This window comes from Haematobia irritans, chromosome 2 (genome assembly GCF_050003625.1).
Source record: "Haematobia irritans isolate KBUSLIRL chromosome 2, ASM5000362v1, whole genome shotgun sequence".
NCBI classification, from domain to species: domain Eukaryota; kingdom Metazoa; phylum Arthropoda; class Insecta; order Diptera; family Muscidae; genus Haematobia; species Haematobia irritans.
Genome location: NC_134398.1, coordinates 28,496,160 through 28,505,490, shown reverse-complemented (window position 1 = coordinate 28,505,490; position 9,331 = coordinate 28,496,160). Strand labels below are relative to the sequence as shown.

Sequence of the window (9,331 nt, the reverse complement as noted above, 5' to 3'; positions counted from 1 at the left end):
TCTAACAACCATGCAAAAATTGGTCCATATCGGTCTATAATTATATATAGCCCCCATATAAACCGATCCCCAGATTTGGCTTGCGGATCCTCTAAGAGAAGCAAATTTCATCCGATCCGGCTGAAATTTGGTACATGGTATTAGTATATAGTCTCTAAGAACCATTCAAAAATTGGTCCATATCAGTCCATAATTATATATAGCCCCTATATAAACCGATCCCCAGATTTGAACTCCGGAGCCACTTGAACGAGCAAAATTCATCCGATCCGGTTGAAATTTGCAACGTGGTGTTAATATATGGCCGCTAATAACCATGCCAAAATTGGTCCATATCGGTCTATAGTTATATATAGCCGATCCCCAATCTCACAAAAATTGGTCCATATCGGTTCATAATCATGCTTGCTAGATTATCTTGCAAAATTTTATTTCTATAGAAAATTTTGTCGAAATTTTATTCCTATAGAAAATTTTGTCAAATTTTATTTCTATAGAAAGTTTTGGCAAAATTTTATTTCTGTAGAAAATGTTGTCAAAATTTTAATTCTATAGAGAATGTTGTCAAAATTTTAAATCTTTTGAAAATTTTGTAAAAATTTTATTTCTATAGAAAATTTTGTCAAAATGTTATTTCTATAGAAAATTTTGTTAAAATCGTATTTCTATAGAAAATTTTGTCCAAATTTTACTTCTATAAACAATGTTGACAAAATTTTGTTTTGTCAAAATTTTATTTCTATAGAAAATTTTGACAAACTTAATTATATACGTATTTAATCGGTCATTTTAAGTTTAATATATATCACGTATGGACTACGTGGTATATATTACGGTATTAGGAAGTTTTAAGATACCTTGTCATCGGCAAAAGTTACCGCAACCCAAGTAATTCGATTGTGGATGACAGTCTTCAGTAGAAGTTTCTACACAATCCATGGTGGAGGGTACATAAGCTTCGGCCTGGCCGAACTTACGGCCGTATATACTTGTTTTATATATAATAAAAATAAACACAACCCCGAAAAAACATATAAAATAAAAAAATATATATTTTTATTATATATAAAACTATTTTTTATTGTATAAAAAAGGTATTTATTATAAACAAAAATATTTTTGGTTATATAAAATAATTTTTATCTGTAAGTAAAAAAATTTATATATGACCCAATTTTTGTAATTTCTTCTATTTTTCCAATTATATATTTTTAGAAAATTAATTTCGGCGTACATTAAAGCCTATGAGCTGTATAATCATGTGATAGTTGTACGTAAGAATGCTTATCTACCTCTTAACTTTTAATGAACTCTGAAAATATTATTTCGGCAATAATATAAAAATAATAAAATATTTTTACTTATAATACAACTAATTTCCTATACAATAAAAATAAACACAACCCCGGAAAAAAAATATAAAATAAAAAAATATTTTCATTACATATAAAAATATATTTGTATTTTATATAAAAATATGTTTTTAATATAAACAAAAATAGTTTTTTTTTGTATAGATGAGAAAATAATTTTTATTATAAGTAAAACCATTTGTATTGTTTTTTTTTTTTTTTGTTCATAAAATATTAAAGTGGGCATATTTTAATTGGTTTTGGTTTTAAAACTATCCATTATTTTTCCTAATGGTTACATATGACCTATTTTTTGTTAAATATTTTTTCTACATAAATATTTTATACTACCTGTATGCTTTAGAGTTCTGGTTTTTTGTGATATACAATTTTTTTGTAGTTTTTGTTTTTATCGAACTGGTGGTCAATGTTAGACTCATTCACCAAAACCGTATATTTGAAATGTGATTTTCAATTTGGCTTTGCCTTAGATTTGTGCTAAATTCAACAATTTAATTGTCCATGATATCCAATTGGTAGATGTTATTCATTTATGGAATATAATTTTATTGCATCTATATTGCATGAATACTATATATGTATATAGCAAAGCAATGACATATGTTGATTTTGGTCATCAATTTAACCACTTACATACTAATGACAATATTGTAGTTTGGGGTGAATGAGGTTTTTAGTGATTTTGTAGTGCAAACTTGTGCATATGAGGCATACATACATATATTGTTTAGTTGTGGTTTATCTACCCACTTATTTGTGGAGGTAATTGCCTGGGGAGCGAATGATTGGTTTTAATTGGTGCATATATGGTGGCGTATGATAAACAAAAATTTTGTTCATTCATCATACGCAACATTGATTGCAGTTAGACTTTGTATATGTTGGAATTTTGTAATGAAACTCTAGCAGTTTAATCTTTGCTTCAAAAATATTTGTTTGGTCGAAATTAAAAAGAAAAAAAATTAGAAAGAAGAAATTTTGTAAATTAAGTTTCGTGTTCATCGAACGGTCAAATATTTCTTTTAATCTCTTCCGTATCTGGATCTCAGGAAATGTTTAATAATGTCTACCAATTGTGGCAACAGTGATTACGATACGTGGGAAAGTCTACGAGGGTCGCCTACTATATTTCCCAATCCCGATATATAAAAGTCAACCCTCGTAGAAAATAACGTCAGTGAAAAATAATGCACTAATTTTCAAATCCTCCACTGTGCCAAAGTTTCTTCCATTCAGGTATGTTCTTTGCCTGCAGGGCCAACACAGCCTCGATGGCGCAGTAGGCAGCGCGTAAGTCTCATAATCTTAAGGTCGTGAGTTCGAGCCTCACTCGGGGCAATGATTTTTTTTTTGTTTTTCATTTTTAAAATGTTTTTTTTTTTTTTCAATTAAGAGGTGTTTCACAAACTTTTATAGAAATAATTATCTATAGAAAAAAATGTTGACAAAATTTTCTGTAGACATAAAATTTGAACATAATTTTTAAATATAGTAATTTTCAATTTCAATTTTTAATTCGTCTTTATACGTCTTCATTTCTTATTATAATTACAATGTTTGGCAAAAATGGATATTAGATTTTGAAAAAAAAAATTATAGGAATAAAGTTTGGATAAAATTTTCTGTAGTAACTTTTTTAAAATTTTTTATAAAAATAAAATCTTGCCAAAATGTTCTATATATATATATATATATATATATATATATATATATATATATATATATATATATATATATATATATATATATATATATATATATATATATATATATATATATATATATATATATATATATATATATATATATATATATATATATATATATATATATATATATATATATATATATAAATAAAATTTTGACTAAATTTTCTATAGAAATAAAATTTTGACAAAATTTTCTATAGAAATAAAATTTTGACAAAATATTCTATAGAAATAAAATTTTGAGAACATTTTCTATAGAAATAAAATCTTGACAAAATCTTCTATAGAAATACAATCTTGACAAAATCTTCTATAGAAATAAAATTTTGACAAAATTTTCTATAGAAATAAAATTTTGACAAAATTTTCTATAGAAATAAAATTTTGACAAAATTTTCTATAGAAATAAAATTTTGACAAAATTTTCTATAGAAATAAAATTTTGACAAAATTTTCTCTAGAAATAAAATTTTGACAAAATTTTCTATACAAAATAAAATTTTGAGAAAATATTCTATAGAAATAAAATTTTGACAAAATTTTCTATAGAAAAAGAATTTTGATAAAATTTTCCCCAGAAGTAAAATTTTGAAAAAAAAAATTTATAGAAACACAATTTGGACAAAATTTTCTATAGAAATAAAATGTTGACAAAATTTTCTATTGAAATAAAATTTTGACAAATTTTTCTATAGAAATACAATTTTGACAAAATTTTCTATAAAAATAAAATTTTGACAAAATTTTCTATAGAAACAAAATTTTGACAAAATTTTCTATAGAAGCAAAGTTTTGACAAAATTTTCTATAGAAACAAAATTTTGACAAAGTTTTCTATAGAAATAAAATTTTGACAAAATTTTCTAAAGAAATGAAATGTTGACAAAATTTTCTATAGAAATACAATTTTGACAATATTTTCTATAGAAATAAAATTTTGACAAAATTTTCTATAAAAATAAAATTATTACAAAATTTTTTATAGAAATAAAATTTTGACAAAATTTTCTACAGAAATAAAATCATGACAAAATCTTCTATAGAAATAAAATCTTGACCAAATTTTCTATAGAAATAAAATTTTGAAAAAATTTTCTATTGAAATAAAATGTTGACAAAATTTTTTATAGATATAAAATTTTGATAACATTTTCTGAAGAAATACAATTTTGACAACATTTTCTATGGAAATAAAATTTTTACAAAATTTTCTATAGAAATCAAATTTTGACAACATTTTCTCAAAAAACAAGAATATACAGCACTAAGTTCGGCCGTGCCGAATCTTAAATACCCACCACCATGAACCAAATATTAGGGTTTCCTTTGAAATTGCAGGAGGGCTTGAGGACTTGATGACACTTCCCGAAGATCAATTTAAAGATTTCACCTATGAGGACTATATCAGATTCGGGATTTATAAGAACCCTTTTTGTTTGAGTTTTAGAGGAATCATTAACATCTCTTGTAAGTGTGCAAAAAAATTATAAAATAACGTCTTGATTTTAAATTTTAAATCTGTAGACGTAAAATCTGGAAATTTTACATTGAGTTTTAAGCAATTTTCATGATCAGTGCGCCTTCTACACCCTCAAGAAGTGAAGTCGGTCTATATGGAGGCATTACCAAATGGACCGATAAAAACTTAATCCGATACACGTTTTTGTGAGCCTAAAATACCAGAATATTTACAATTTCAGGCAAATCAGATAAAAACTACGGTTTCTAGAAACCCAAGGAGTTAAATCGGGGGATCGTTCTTATGGGGGCTATACTAAAATATGGACCGATATTCACCGTTTTCGGCACACCTCTTTATGACCCGAAAATACCTCTAGATTTCCAATTTCAGGCAAATAGGATAAAAACTTCGGATTCTAGAAGCCCAAGAAGTAAAATCGGGAAATCGGTCTATATGGGGGCTATACCAAAATATGGGCCGATACTCACCATTTTTGGCACACCTCTTTATGGTCATAAAATACCTCTAGATTTCAAATTTCAGGCAAATTGGATAAAAACTACGATTTCTATAAGCCCAAGACCCCAAATAGGGAGGTCGGGTTATATGGGGACTATACCAAAACCTGGACCGATATAGCCAGCAGACAAAGGACGAGTTTGTGCAAAATTTCAGCACGATTGCTTCATTATTGAAGACTGTAGCTTGATTACAACAGACAGACAGACAGACAGATAGACAGACGGACAGACGGACATCGTTATATCGTCTTAGAATTTCTCCCTGATCAAGAATATATTTACTTTATATAGTCGGAAATCGACATTTCGATGTGTTACAAACGGAATGACAAACTTATTATACCCCCGTCACCATTCTATGGTGGTGGGTATAATAAAATTTTTACAACATTTTCTATAAAAATCAAATTGTTACAAAATTTTCTATAGAAATAAAATTTTTACAAATTTTTGACAAAATTTTCTATAGAAATCAAATTTTGACAAAATTTTCTATAGAAATAAAATTTTTACAAAATTTTGAAAAAATTTTCTAAAGAAATAAAATATTGAAAACATTTTCTATAGAAACAAAATTTTGACAAAATTTTCTATAGAAATAAAATTTTGACAAAAATTTTCTATAGAAATAACATTTTGACAAAATTTTCTATAGAAATAAAATGTTGACAAAATTTTCTATAGAAATACAATTTTGGCAAAATAGTGTTTTTTCAGTTAGTTTTTTGGTAAAATTTTCTCCAAAGTTTGGTAGATGATTATGGTTATTTATTTATACATTTTTTAAAATTGTGCAAAAAAATTGTATTTTGAAATATTAAAAATTAAGATAAAATAATTAATAATTACCTTATAGATATATTTAAATCTACTGTTACTTGTATATCTATATAACTGGAACTATAAACAGAAAAACACTTATTGTTGCATTATAGTTGTATTTTCCTGGGTCATCGAAATTCATCGAAATTTTGTTTTGATTACCAATGCTATTTTAAAAATTTTGTTATTGCCTTATTTTTTGACTTATGACTGTATTGAAATAAAAAGAGAAATACAATGTGTATTATCACTTCCCCTACATAAAAATACCCATGACTCATGCGATTGCTTATACAATATCTTCCGCATTGCTATAGCCTCGATGGCGCAGTAGGCAGCGCGTAAGTCTCATAATCTTAAGGTCGTGAGTTCGAGCCTCACTCGGGGCAGTGATTTTTTCTAAATATAAATGAAATATTACTAATATACCAAAATTAATATATATATATATATATATATATATATATATATATATATATATATATATATATATATATATATATATATATATATATATATATATATATATATATATATATATATATATATATATATATATATAAATAAAATTTTGACTAAATTTTCTATAGAAATAAAATTTTGACAAAATTTTCTATAGAAATAAAATTTTGACAAAATATTCTATAGAAATAAAATTTTGAGAACATTTTCTATAGAAATAAAATCTTGACAAAATCTTCTATAGAAATACAATCTTGACAAAATCTTCTATAGAAATAAAATTTTGACAAAATTTTCTATAGAAATAAAATTTTGACAAAATTTTCTATAGAAATAAAATTTTGACAAAATTTTCTATAGAAATAAAATTTTGACAAAATTTTCTATAGAAATAAAATTTTGACAAAATTTTCTCTAGAAATAAAATTTTGACAAAATTTTCTATACAAAATAAAATTTTGAGAAAATATTCTATAGAAATAAAATTTTGACAAAATTTTCTATAGAAAAAGAATTTTGATAAAATTTTCCCCAGAAGTAAAATTTTGAAAAAAAAAATTTATAGAAACACAATTTGGACAAAATTTTCTATAGAAATAAAATGTTGACAAAATTTTCTATTGAAATAAAATTTTGACAAATTTTTCTATAGAAATACAATTTTGACAAAATTTTCTATAAAAATAAAATTTTGACAAAATTTTCTATAGAAACAAAATTTTGACAAAATTTTCTATAGAAGCAAAGTTTTGACAAAATTTTCTATAGAAACAAAATTTTGACAAAGTTTTCTATAGAAATAAAATTTTGACAAAATTTTCTAAAGAAATGAAATGTTGACAAAATTTTCTATAGAAATACAATTTTGACAATATTTTCTATAGAAATAAAATTTTGACAAAATTTTCTATAAAAATAAAATTATTACAAAATTTTTTATAGAAATAAAATTTTGACAAAATTTTCTACAGAAATAAAATCATGACAAAATCTTCTATAGAAATAAAATCTTGACCAAATTTTCTATAGAAATAAAATTTTGAAAAAATTTTCTATTGAAATAAAATGTTGACAAAATTTTTTATAGATATAAAATTTTGATAACATTTTCTGAAGAAATACAATTTTGACAACATTTTCTATGGAAATAAAATTTTTACAAAATTTTCTATAGAAATCAAATTTTGACAACATTTTCTCAAAAAACAAGAATATACAGCACTAAGTTCGGCCGTGCCGAATCTTAAATACCCACCACCATGAACCAAATATTAGGGTTTCCTTTGAAATTGCAGGAGGGCTTGAGGACTTGATGACACTTCCCGAAGATCAATTTAAAGATTTCACCTATGAGGACTATATCAGATTCGGGATTTATAAGAACCCTTTTTGTTTGAGTTTTAGAGGAATCATTAACATCTCTTGTAAGTGTGCAAAAAAATTATAAAATAACGTCTTGATTTTAAATTTTAAATCTGTAGACGTAAAATCTGGAAATTTTACATTGAGTTTTAAGCAATTTTCATGATCAGTGCGCCTTCTACACCCTCAAGAAGTGAAGTCGGTCTATATGGAGGCATTACCAAATGGACCGATAAAAACTTAATCCGATACACGTTTTTGTGAGCCTAAAATACCAGAATATTTACAATTTCAGGCAAATCAGATAAAAACTACGGTTTCTAGAAACCCAAGGAGTTAAATCGGGGGATCGTTCTTATGGGGGCTATACTAAAATATGGACCGATATTCACCGTTTTCGGCACACCTCTTTATGACCCGAAAATACCTCTAGATTTCCAATTTCAGGCAAATAGGATAAAAACTTCGGATTCTAGAAGCCCAAGAAGTAAAATCGGGAAATCGGTCTATATGGGGGCTATACCAAAATATGGGCCGATACTCACCATTTTTGGCACACCTCTTTATGGTCATAAAATACCTCTAGATTTCAAATTTCAGGCAAATTGGATAAAAACTACGATTTCTATAAGCCCAAGACCCCAAATAGGGAGGTCGGGTTATATGGGGACTATACCAAAACCTGGACCGATATAGCCAGCAGACAAAGGACGAGTTTGTGCAAAATTTCAGCACGATTGCTTCATTATTGAAGACTGTAGCTTGATTACAACAGACAGACAGACAGACAGATAGACAGACGGACAGACGGACATCGTTATATCGTCTTAGAATTTCTCCCTGATCAAGAATATATTTACTTTATATAGTCGGAAATCGACATTTCGATGTGTTACAAACGGAATGACAAACTTATTATACCCCCGTCACCATTCTATGGTGGTGGGTATAATAAAATTTTTACAACATTTTCTATAAAAATCAAATTGTTACAAAATTTTCTATAGAAATAAAATTTTACAAATTTTTGACAAAATTTTCTATAGAAATCAAATTTTGACAAAATTTTCTATAGAAATAAAATTTTTACAAAATTTTGAAAAAATTTTCTAAAGAAATAAAATATTGAAAACATTTTCTATAGAAACAAAATTTTGACAAAATTTTCTATAGAAATAAAATTTTGACAAAAATTTTCTATAGAAATAACATTTTGACAAAATTTTCTATAGAAATAAAATGTTGACAAAATTTTCTATAGAAATACAATTTTGGCAAAATAGTGTTTTTTCAGTTAGTTTTTTGGTAAAATTTTCTCCAAAGTTTGGTAGATGATTATGGTTATTTATTTATACATTTTTTAAAATTGTGCAAAAAAATTGTATTTTGAAATATTAAAAATTAAGATAAAATAATTAATAATTACCTTATAGATATATTTAAATCTACTGTTACTTGTATATCTATATAACTGGAACTATAAACAGAAAAACACTTATTGTTGCATTATAGTTGTATTTTCCTGGGTCATCGAAATTCATCGAAATTTTGTTTTGATTACCAATGCTATTTTAAAAATTTTGTTATTGCCTTATTTTTTGACTTATGACTGTATTGAAA

The 9,331-nt window shown here is 25.3% G+C and overlaps 2 non-coding genes across 2 annotated transcripts; both read left to right on the top strand.

Annotated features, from left to right (window-relative positions):
• Positions 1-2,638: 2,638 nt before the first annotated feature.
• TRNAM-CAU (transfer RNA methionine (anticodon CAU)) lies at positions 2,639-2,711 on the top strand. The gene has a single exon. It is a non-coding gene; the product is annotated as a tRNA-Met (tRNA).
• Positions 2,712-6,203: 3,492 nt separating this feature from the next.
• TRNAM-CAU (transfer RNA methionine (anticodon CAU)) lies at positions 6,204-6,276 on the top strand. Its single transcript has one exon. It is a non-coding gene; the product is annotated as a tRNA-Met (tRNA).
• Positions 6,277-9,331: the final 3,055 nt, after the last annotated feature.